A 12,925-nucleotide genomic window follows, 5' to 3' on the forward strand; every position below is an offset into this window, starting at 1 on the left:
AAACTCCTTGTTAAGCAATAAGACAAGAAAAGGAAATGAAAAGTATACAGATTGGGAAGGAAGACATAAAAGTGTCTTTGTTCACAGATGACATGATCATCTATGTAGAAAATCCAAAATAATTGACAAAATTCTGGAAACTAATAAATAATTATAGCAATGTAGCAGAATACAAAGTTAATATATAAAAACCAATCCCTTTCCTATAAGATAAAAATGAGTAAGTGGATTTTAAAACAATACCATTTACATTAGCATCCTCCAAAATGAAATACTTTGATATAAATCTTACAAAATATCTATAAGATCTATATGAGGAAAACTACTAAACTCTGGTGAATGAAATCAAAGAACTAAATAAATGGAGAGGTATTTCATGTTCATGGAAAGGAAGACTCAATATTGTCAAAATGTCAATTCTTCCTAACTTAATCTATAGATCCAGTGCTATACAAATCAAAATCCCAGGAGGTTTCTTTTTTTGTGTGTGTGGTATGCAGGCCTCTCACTGTTGTGGCCTCTCCCATTGCAGAGCACAGGCTCTGGACGTGTAGGCTCAGCGGCTATGGCTTACGGGGCCAGCCACTCCACAGCATGTGGAATCTTCCCAGACTGGGACACGAACCCACGTCCCCTGCATCAGCAGGTGGACTCTCAACCACTGCACCACCAGGGAAACTCCCCAGGAGGTTTCTTTTATGAATATCAACTGATGTGAAAGTTATATGAAGATGCAAATGTCCCAGGATAGTCAATACAATATTGAAGGAGAAGAACAAAACTTGCCACCTCACTCCAAGACTTACTATAAAACTACAGTAATCAAGACAGTATGGCATTGACAAATGAATAAACACATCAGTGGAACAGAATAGAGAGCCCAGAAATAGACCCACTTAAATATAGTCAACTTATTTTTGACAAGGAAGCAAAGTCAATACAGTGGATCAAAGATAGTTTCTTCAACAAATTGTTCCCGAACAACTGAACAACCACATGCAAATAATGAATTTAGACACAGACATTATACCAGTTACAAAAAGTTATATCAAAATGGATCATACTCGTATGTATAAAACGCAAAAATATAAATCTAGAAGATAACATAGGAGAAACCTAGGTGACCTTGGTAATGGTGATACTTTTTTAGATATGACACCAAAGACATAATCTGAGAAAGAAATAACTGATAAACTGGACTTCATTAAAATTTAAAATTTCTGCCCTTCAAAAGACAATGTCAAGAGCATGAAAAGACAAGCCACAGACTAGGAGAAAGTATTTTTAGAAGGCATATCTGATAAAGGACTGTTACCTAAAAGGTACAAAGCACTCTTAAAATTCAACAAGAAAGCAAAACAAATAAACACAGGTTTTTAAATGGCAAAAGAACTTAACTGATACCAAAGAAGATATACAGATGGCAAATAAGTATATGAAAAGATGCTGCACATCATGTGTCATCAGGGAAATGCAAATAAAAGCAACAATGAGATACCACTACATACCTATTATAGTGGTCAATATCCAGAACATTTACAATACAAAATGCTGGTGAGAATGTGGAGCAACAGGAACTTTCATACATTGCTAGTGGAAATATGCAAAATGAATAGCCACTTTGGAAGACACTTTCACAGTTTCTTTAAAAACTAAACATATTCTTACAATATGATCCAGAAATCACACTCCTTGTTATTTACCCAAGGAGATGAAAACTTATGGCCACACAAAAACCTGCACAAGGATGACTAAAACAGCTTTATTCAAAATTTCCATAACTTGTATTCAACCGTAATGCCCTTCAATAGGTAATTGAATAAATAAACTATGTTACATCTATACAGTTAAGTATTATTCAGAACTAAAAAAATGAACTATCAAACCATGAAAAGACATGGAGAAAAGTTATATGCATATTACTAAGGAAAAGAAGCCACTCTGAAAAAGGCAAAATACTGTATGATTCCAACTATATGAAACTCTGGAAAGGGAAAAACTACAGAGACAGTATACAGATCAAATAAGATCAGAGGTTCCCTGAAGTGATGGTGATGGGAAGAAGAATAGGCAGAACACAGAGGATTTTTAGGGCAGAGAAGACACTCTGTATAATATTATAACAATGGATTTATGTCATTATACACTTGTCCAAACCCATAGAATGTACAACACTAGAGTGCACCATAAGGTAAACTATGGACTCTGGGTGATTATGAGGTGTCAGTTTAGGTTCGTGCTTGGTAAAACATGCCTCTTTCTGCTGAGTGATATTGGCAAAGGGGGAGGCTATGCATGTGCAGAACAGGAATATATAGGAAATCTCTGTACCTCCTTATCAATTTTGTTGTAAACCTAACACGGCCCTAAATAATAAAGTCTTAAATTTAAAAAGAACCATTAAGAAAAAAATGTATTAATTGTTCATGATTTTCATTTACACGATTTTCACTTTTGTCTGTTACTTCATTCCTTCTACTTACTTTGAATTTAATTTTCTCTGCTTCTTCTAGTTTCTTAAGGTGGATATTAAATTACTGATTGAGACCCTTATTATTTTCTAATATAAGCACTTAATGGTATAAAATTTTCTCTAATTACTCCTGCCCATTTTGATATGAATTGTTTTTATTTTTACTTCATTAAAATATTTTCTAAAAATATTTTCTAATTTCCCTTAAGAATTTTTCTTTGACCCATGGGAAATTTTAAATAGCATTTTGTCATTGATATCTAATCTAATTCTATTGTGGTTGGAAAGAATACTTTGTATCATTTAAGTATTTTTAAATTTATTGCAACTTCATTTATCATGCAATATATAAAGCAATATCCTTGATTAATGTTCCATGTGCACATGAATAAAATGTATGCTATACAGTTGCTGGATATATTGTTCTGTAAATGCCAGTTGTTCTAAGGTAGTTGATAGTGTTACTCAATTTTTCTATATCTTTACTGAACTGTGCTCACTTTTCTCTATCAATTGAGAGAGCAGTGATAAAATGTTCAATTATAACTTTGGATTTATCATTTTCTCTCAATAGTTTTGTCAGTATTTACTGCCTGTATTTTGTATTTATATTATTAAGTGTGGACCCATTTAATATTTTTGTCTTCTTGATGAGTTAACTCTTTTCATATTATTAATTATCCCCCTTAAAATCTGGTAATATTCCTTATCTTGGAGTCTATTTTCTTCCAATAATAATAGATCCTCTTTAGCATCTTTATCCTAATTTTATCATGGCATTTATTTTTATTATTTCTTTACTTTTATTCTTATATTTAAAATAATTATATTTAAAGCATACCTTTAAAACATACTTAAAATGTGCTTATATTTCAAGTGTGTGTCAGAAGTAGTATTTAGTTGGGTATTGCTTTTTTATTCTAGCCTGACAATCTCTGCCTCTTAATTCAAGTGTTTAGTCCATTCACATTTGATATAATCATTTCTATGGTTGGGTTTAATATCACAGTTTGCTATTTGTTTTTATCAATAACTGATTTAGTTTTGTTCCTTTAATCTTCCTTTCCTCCCTTCATTTTTGCTCTAGACTGTTTGTGTCACCTTCAAAATTCACATGTTGAAACACTAATCCCCAGTGTGATAGTATTTGAAGGGAAGGCCTTTAGGAGATAATTAGATCATAAGGGCAGAGCCGTCATGGTGATGTTAGTGCCCTTATAAAAAGAGACAAGAGAGAGATTTTTCTCTCTCTCTTTCTCTACCCACACCATGTGAGGATACAATAAGAAGACAGCCTTGTGCATATCAGGAAGAGAGCCCTGACAGTGAATCTGCCAGCACTCTGACCTTGGACTTCCTAGCCCTTAGAACTATGACAAGTAACTTTCTGTTAAAGCCATCCAGTCTATGGTATTCTGTTATGACAGCCTGAAGTAGGACAATCTTGTTAGTTAATTTTTTTATGTATTCAATTTTATCTCATCTGTTGGCATGTTAACTTTATCTCTTCATTTTTATTTATTACTTTTACTAGTTGTTTAAGTATTTTACATGTATTCTTAATTTATCACACCCAAAATAAATATTAGATTTCCTTGTATATTACATGACACTAAAACAGTATACGTTTATTTACTTTCCTCCCATCTTTTTGCTGTTGTCAAATAATTTATTCTACACGTTATAAATCCCTCACTATATCAGTATTAATTTTTAACAGTTCACTACCTTTTAGATTATTTATTTTATTTTTTATATGATGTGCAACAATATTTTCTAGAATGGTACCATCCATACAGTAGTCACTTGAGCATTTGAAATGAGTTCACTATCTCTTAAATAAATAAAAATAAAAGTATAAAATGTCTTTCATATTCCCTCATATATTTATCATTTTCTAGAGAAATGTTTTGTATTTATTCAGCTTTCCTTCTGATGTCATTTTCCTTCTGACTAAAGAATTTCCCTTAATATTTTTGTAGTACAAATATGCTGGAGACAAATTCTACCAGCTTTTTAAAAAACATTCTTTTTTTGCCTTTGTTTTATTTTATTTTATTTTATTTTATTTATTTTTTCCCAACATCTTTATTGGAGTATAATTGCTTTACAGTGTTGTGTTAGTTTCCGCTGTATAACAAAGTGAATCATCTATATTCATATGTATATCCCCATATCCTCTCCCTCTTGTATCTCCCTCTCACACTCTTTATCCCAATCCTCTAGGTGGTTGCAAAACACCGAGCTGATCTCCCTGTGCCATGCAGCTGCTTCCCACTAGCTATCTGTTTTATATTTGGTAGTATATATATGTCAATGCTACTCTCTCACTTTGTCCCAGCTTACCCTCCCCCAACCGCAAGTCCTCAAGTCCATTCTCTATGTCTGTGTCTTTATTCCTGTCCTGACCTTAGGTTCATCAGAACCTTTTTTTTTTTTTTTAGATTCCATATATATGTGTACCATACTTTCTGGATTACTGTAACTTTGTAGTATAGTCTGAAGTCAGGGAACCTGATTCCTCCAGCTCCATTTTTCTTTCTGAAGACTGCTTTGGCTATTCGGGGTCTTTTGTGTTTCCATACAAATTGTGAAATTTTTTGTTCGAGTTTTGTGCAAAATGCCATTGGTAGTTTCATAGGGATTGCATTGAATCTGTACATTGTTTTGGGTAGTATAGTCATTTTCACAATGTTGCTTCTTCCAATCCAGTAACATGGTATATCTCTCCATCTGTTTGTATCTTCTTTAATTTCTTCCATCAGTGTCTTATAGTTTCTGCATACAGGTCTTTTGTCTCCTTAAGTAGGTTTATTCCGAGGTATTTTATTCTTTTTTGTTGCAATGGTCAATGGGAGTGTTTCCTTAATTTCTCTTTCAGATTTTTCATCATTAGTGTATAGGAATGCAAGAGATTTCTGTGCATTAATTTTGTATCCTGCTACTCTACCAAATTCATTGATTAGCTCTAGTAGTTTTTCAGTAGCATCTTTAGGATTTTCTATGTATACTATCATGTCATCTGCAAACAGTGACAGTTTTACTTCTTTTCTGATTTCGAGTCCTTTTATTTCTTTTTCTTCTCTGATTGCTGTGGCTAAAACTTCCAAAACTATGTTGAATAACAGTGGTGAGAGTGGGCAACCTTGTCTTGTTTCTAATCTTAGAGGAAATGGTTTCAGTTTTTCACAATTGAGAACGATGTTGGCTCTGGGTTTCTCATATATGGCCTTTATTATGCTGAGGTAGGTTCCCTCTATGCCTACTTTCTGGAGAGTTTTTATCATAAATGGGTGTTGAATTTTGTCAAATCTTTTTCTGCATCTATTGAGATTATCATATGGTTTTTATCCTTCAATTTCTTAATATTGTGTATCACATTGATTGATTTCCGTATATTGAAGAATCCTTGCATTCCTGGGATAAACCCCACTTGATCATGGTGTATGATCCCTTAATGTGCTGTTGGATTCTGTTTGCTAGTATTTTGTTGAGGATGTTTGCATTTATGTTCATCAGAGACATTGGCTGTAGTTTTCTTTTTTTGTGACATCTTTGTCTGGTTTTGGTATCAGGGTGATGGTGGCCTCGTAGAATGAGTTTGGGAGTGTTCCTTCCTCTGCTATATTTTGGAAGAGCTTAAGAAGGATGGGTGTTAGCTCTTCTCTAAATGTTTGATAGAATTCACCTGTGAAGCCATCTGGTTCTGGGCTTTTGTTTGTTGGAAGATTTTTAATCACAGTTTCAATTTCAGTGCTTCTGATTGGTCTGTTTATATTTTCTATTTCTTCCTGGTTTAGTCTCAGAAGGTTGTGCTTCTCTAAGAATTTGTCCATTTCTTCCAGGTTGTACATTTTATTGGCATAGCATTGCTTGTAGTAATCTCTCATGATCCTTTGTATTTCTGCAGAGTCAGTTGTTACTTCTCCTTTTTCATTTCTAGTTCTGTCAGTTTGAGTCTTCTCCCTTTTTCTCTTGATGAGTCTGGCTAATGGTTTATCAATTTTATTTATCTTCTCAAAGAACCAGCTTTTGGTTTTATTGATCTTTGCTATTGTTTCCTTCATTTCTTTTTCATTTTTTTCTGATCTGATCTTTATAATTTCTTTCCTTCTGCTAACTTTGGGAGTTTTTTTGTTCTTCTTTCTCTGATTGCTTTAGGTATAAGATTGTGTTGTTTACTTGAGATTTTTCTTGATTCTTGAGGTAGGATTGTATTGCTATAAAATTCCCTCTTAGAACTGCTTTTTCTGCATCCTGTAGGTTTTGGTCCTCATGTTTTCATTGTCATTTGTTTCTAGTTTTTTGTTTTTTTTGTGTTTTTTTGTGGTATGCAGGCCTTCCACTGCTGTGGCCTCTCCTGCTGCAGAGCACAGGTTCTGGACGCACAGGCTCAGCGGCCATGGCTCACGGGCCCAGCCGCTCTGCGGCATGTGGGATCCTCCCAGGCACGAACCCGCATCCCCTACATTGGCAGGCAGACTCCCAACCACAGCGCCACCAGGGAAGCCCCTCTAGGTATTTTGTGATTTCCTCTTTGATTTCTTCAGTGATCTCTTGGTTTTTTTAGTATTATATTGTTTAGCCTCCATTTGTTTGTATTTTTTACAGTTTTTCTCTGTAATTGATATGTAGTCTCATTGCATTGTGGTCAGAAAAGATACTTGATATGCTTTCAATTTTTTTTAAATTTACTGAGGCTTGATTTGTGACTCAAGATATGGTCTATCCTGGAGAATATTCCATGAGCACTTGAGAAGAAGGTGTATTCTGTTGTTTTTGGATGGAATGTCTGATAAATATCAGTTAAGTCCATCTTATTTAATGTGTCATTTAAAGCTTTTGTTTCCTTATTTATTTTCATTTTGGATGATTTGTCCATAGGTGAAAGTGGGATGTTTGAGTCCCCTACTATTATTGTGTTACTGTCAATTTCCCCTTTTATGGCTGTTAGCATTTGCCTTATGTGTTGAGGTACTGTTGTGTGCATAAATATTTACAAGTGTTATATCTTCTTCTTGGATTGATCCTTTGATCATTATGTAGTGTTCTTCTTTGTCTCTTGTAGTAGTCTTTATTTTAAAGTCTGTTTTGTCTGATATGAGAATTGCTACTCCAGCTTTCTTTTGATTTCCAATTGCATGGAATATCTTTTTCCATTCCCTCACTTTCAGTCTGTATGTGTCCTTAGGTCTGAAGTTGGTCTCGTGTAGACAGCATATATATGGGTCTTGTTTTTGTATCCATTCAGCCAATCTATGTCTTTTGGTTTGAACATTTAATCCATTTACATTTAAGGTAATTATTGATATGTATGTTCCTATTACCATTTTCTTAATTGTTTTGGGTTTGTTACTGTATGTCTTTTCCTTGTCTTGTGTTTCCTGCATACAGAAGTTCCTTTAGAATTTGTTGTAAAGCTGGTTTGGTGATACTGAATTCTCTTAACTTTTGCTTATCAGTAAAGGTTTTAATTTCTCCATGGAATCTGAATGAGATCCTTGCTGGATAGAGTAATCTTGGTTTTAGGTCTTTCCATTTCATCACTGTAAATATGTCCTACCAATCCTTCTGTCTAGCAGTGTTTCTGCTGAAAAATCAGCTGTTAACCTTATGGGGATTCCCTTGGATGTTATTTGTTGCTTTTCCCTTGCTGCTTTTAATATTTTTTCTTTGTGTTTAGTTTTTGATAGTTTGATTAATATGTATCTCAGAGTGTTTCTCTTTGGGTTTATCCTGTATGGAACTCTCTGTGCTTCCTGGACTTGATTGACTATTTCCTTTCCCATGTTAGGAAAGTTTTCAGCTATAATCTGTTCAAATATTTTCTCATACCCTTTCTGTTTCTTTTTTTCTTCTGGTACCTCTATAATTCGGATGTTGCTGAGTTTAATGTTGTCCCTCTGAGACTGTCCTCCATTCTTTTCATTCTTTTTTCTTTATTCTGCCCCCTGGCAGTTATTTCCACCATTTTATATTCCAACTCACTTATCTGTTCTTCTGCCTGTTACTGATTCCTTCTAGAGTATTTTTAATTTCAGTAGTTGTATTGTTCATCACTGTTTGTTTGCTCTTTAGTTCTTCTAGATCCTTGTTAAATGTTACTTGTATTTTCTCCATTCTCTTTCCAAGATTTTGGATCATCTTTACTATCATTACTCTGACTTCTTTTTCAGGTAGGTTGCCTATTTCCTCTTCATTTATTTGGTCTTGTAGGTTTTTACCTTGCTCCTTCATCTGTAACATGTTTTTTTGTCATTTCCTCTTTTTTGTTTGTTTTGATGGGTGGTGCTGTATTCCTTTCTTACTGGTTGTTTGGCCTGAGACATCCAGCACTGGAGTTTGCAGGCAGTTGGATAGAGCTGGATCTTGGTGCTGAGGTGAGCACCAAGATATCAATCACCAATTGATATTCCCTGGGGTCTGAGGTTCCCTGTTAGTCCAGCAGTTGGACTTGGAGCTACCACCACAGGAGCTTGGGCCCGACCTCTGGCCTGGGAACCAAGAGCCCGCAAGCTTTGTGGTGTGGTGAAAAAAAAAAAAAAAAAAAGGAAGAAAGAAAGAAAAAAAGGAGGAGTACAATATCAAAGAATAAGAAAAAAACTAAAATTAGAAAGCTAAAAAATATATTAGGAAAAATAAAACTATAATTGAAACAACTGCAACAAAACCACACCAGAAAAAAGAAAAAAAAAAGTAGCAGGGGAACAAGCCAAAAGGAGTGTTCACTAACAAAGTATAAAGAATAAAATAAAACTAGAAAAATAAAAGATTTATTAGGAAACTTAAAAATATAAAAGCATCAACAAGGTAAAACAGAACCCCAATCTAAAAGAGGGAAAAAGAATAAAAAACAAAAGCCTTGGCTTTGTGGGTGAAGTTTAGGTGGGGGTGGAACTTAGGCAGGGCTGGGGTTTAGGGTGAGACGGGACTTAGTTTGGTGGGGGGTGACGTTTGAGCATGGGACGGGGCCTACGTAGGGTGACGTTCAAGTGTGTGGCAGGGCCTCTATTTAGGACCTGCCTGGAAGGGAAGAGGCAGCACATGGAAAGGAGGGCCTCTGGAATGAGGAGTTCTGGAGTTTGGAGGTAGGGTCCTGAGCGAGGGTGTGTGTGTGTGGTTTAGGCCCAGCACATTGGAGCAGGTCTCCGAGTGGAGAGGTAGGGCCCTGGGTGGGGGTGTAGGGGCAGGGCTTGGGCTCCACACGTCCTGAGGGAGGCTCCAAGGGCAGACGATTAGGCCCGGGAGCCGAATAGGCTTCCCGGTGCCTAAGTGGACAGGGAAAGCACTGGCCCCACTCCCTTCTGTTCCTTCGTCCTCCTCCCCCACCATCTCCCCCATGGTCTCCCCCATTACTGCTGGACCCTTAACCATGGGTGGATCCTGCTGGGTGTAGTGCCTTCATTTTAAAGGATATTTTTGTAGGGTATTTTATTCTTGGTTGGCAATTACATATATATTTTTTCTATTAGCAACTTAGCATTCCATTGTTCTCTGCCTTTATTTCTGAATGGAGTTCAGCAGTCAATCTTATCTTTTTATCTTTTTTTTCTTTACATCATATATATATATATATATATATATATATATATATATTTTTTTTTTTTTTTTTTTTTTTTTTTTTTGCGGTACATGGGCCTCTCACTGTTGTGGCTTCTCCCGTTGTGGAGCACAGGCTCCAGACGCACAGGCTCGGCGGCCACGGCTCACGGACCCAGCTGCTCTGTGGCATGTGGGATCTTCCCGGACCAGGGCACAAACCCGTGTCCCCTGCATCGGCAGGCGGACTTTCATCCACTGCACCACCAGGGAAGCCCATATATCATTTTTTTATGGATACTTTTAAAATTCTCTTTTTATGTTTGGCTTTCAGTAATTTCCCTATGATTTACCAATATGTGGTGTTGCTCTGTTTATCCTGCTTGGGATTCTGTGAGCTGTTTATATCTTTGGTTTGATATTCTTCATTGAAATGTAAGTTTTACTGGCCATTATTTCTTCAAATACTTTTTGTTTTGCAATCTAAGTCTCTTCATAGATTATGTAGTAATCTATGTCTCTTCTGTCAATTCTAGAGCAATCTCCAGATTGCTCTGGAAGAGAAATCTGTCTCTTCTCCAAGTCCATGCATGTTAACCTTTTTGCCATTGCTCTGTTAACTTTCTCAGCATGTTTCCCCTCTTTGTGCTTCATTTAAAATCATTTATATTCTATTGTCTTTAAGTTTGCAGACCTTTACTTTTGTACTTCCCAATCAGTATAAAATTAATCTATTTAATTTTTATCTCAAATATTGTATTTTTCAATTCTAGATTTCCATTTTTTCATGGCGTTAATTTGGTTTTTGAAATGTCCTACCTCTTCGCTTATTTTGTTTTATCTTTTAATTCCTTAAAATATTTGTGATAACTCTCATAAATTCATTGTTTTCTAAGTCAAAAATTTCTGTTAGCTCTGTGTCTTTTTCCATCAAATGCTAGTTCTTTTTTTTTTTAAATTGGTCATAGGTAACAAATTCCTGCTTCTTTGCATGATTAGTAATCTTTTACTATTTGCTACCTATTATTGATAGTATGGTGTAAGGAATCTTGATTGTATCTTTCTTTATAGAGTGCTGTGTTTTGTCCTGGCAGGCAGTTGATTTACTGGATCAGCTTGATCCTTCTGAAGCATCTTTTTAAGTTTTTCTAGGGTAGGTCACAAGTAACCCTTGTTCTAGGACTAGAGTAGTGCTACAGCTTTTCTGTAGTATCATTTGCATTTTCAAGGTGTTCACTGAGATCCCTATTCTGTCTGTTTGTGACTCCTACTTTTCTTTGCACTATATGATCTCAAGAATACCATTCAGCTTGCATTTCCTCAGTAGCAGTTCTCTGCCAGGCCTCCAGGAATTTTTCCCAGCTTATATTCAATTTAGTATTGGCCAAAGACATTAGAATACGACTGTAGGTTTGTGGTTCTCCTATTCTGCATAGCACTTTTCTCTCCAGCATCACGTCCTGCACATTTTATCTGCCTCATCATTGCCAAACTCTGGTCTCTGCCTCATCAGCTTATTGAGAATATCATGCTTTCCTTGGGGTCTGTCTCCTAATATAAGAGTACAGCCAGTACCTGAAGACAGAAAGTCAGGATGACTGTGGGACTTACTTCATGGATTTCCCTTATTTAGGGACCACAGTCCCATGCTACTTCTTATTGAATATCTGACAACTGTCATTTCATTCACTTTGTCCAGTTTCATAGCTGTTCACAATGGGAGGGCTAGTCCAGTAGTTGTTCATTTATGTCCAGAAGCAGAAACTTCTGAAATAAAATTTTACTACAGCTATCTCAGTCTTTCAGACAAGTAAAAAAAAGTTTATCCCTACTTCTAGAGTCAAAATAATATTCTTAGAATCAGTCTAAAGCAAAGACTTGGTTATCTGAGGTTAAAAGAGAAAGCAATAGATGTTGGTTGGCCACTTCAGGATGACTGGCAATTTAGGTTAATTGTCCTGATAGCACAAACTATGAACAAAATTTCAACTGGGAGAACTCTCCCATCAGGAGAGTAATTACAGGATAATGTAAATTACCACAGGTATAAAAAAGCTTACCTGTGTATTCTGTCCTCTGCTGGTAGAGAATGGTGTCTGAGACATTGCTACATTCTTCAGTGCAGTTTTTTTTTTAAATTGAAGTATAGTTGACATACAAATTTATTAGTTTCAAGTGTACAATATAGTAATTCAATATTTTTATAGATTATACTCCATACAAAGTTATTATAAAATATTGACTATATTCCCTGTGCTGTACATTACATCCTTGTATCTTATTTATTTTATACTGAGTAGTTCGTACCTTTTAATCCCCATCACCTATTTTACCCCTTCCTCTACCCCCTCCTTTCTGCTAACCACTAGTTTGTTCTCTGTATCTGAGTCTGTTTCTGTTTTGTTATATTTGTTTGTTTGTTTTGTTTTGTTTTTGTTTTTTTTACATTATTATTATTATTATTATTTTGCTGTACACGGGCCTCTCACTGTTGTGGCTTCTCCCATTGTGGAGCACAGGCTCTGGACACACAGGCTCAGTGGCCATGTCTCACGAGCCCAGCCACTCCGTGGCACATGGGATCCTCCCAGACCAGGGCATAAACCTGCGTCCCCTGCATCGGCAGGTGGACTCTCAACCACTGTGCCACCAGGGAAGCCCTGTTTGTTTTATTTTTTAGATTCCATATGTAAGTGAAAACATACAGTATTTGTCTTTCTTTGCCTGACATTTCACTTAGCGCAGTTTGGCAGTTGCAATGGTTACAGTCCCAATCACCAGATCTTATTTTGAGGTGTCTTTCTTTTCCATCTAGCATATTAAAAACTTATTAATTTCCATTTAACTTTTGGCACCCATTTTCTGGCACCAGTACTGAACTGATTATAGGTTCTGTTTACTGATGTCTTCCTT

Source organism: Mesoplodon densirostris, chromosome 2 (assembly GCF_025265405.1).
Source record: "Mesoplodon densirostris isolate mMesDen1 chromosome 2, mMesDen1 primary haplotype, whole genome shotgun sequence".
Classification (NCBI taxonomy): Eukaryota; Metazoa; Chordata; class Mammalia; order Artiodactyla; family Ziphiidae; genus Mesoplodon; species Mesoplodon densirostris.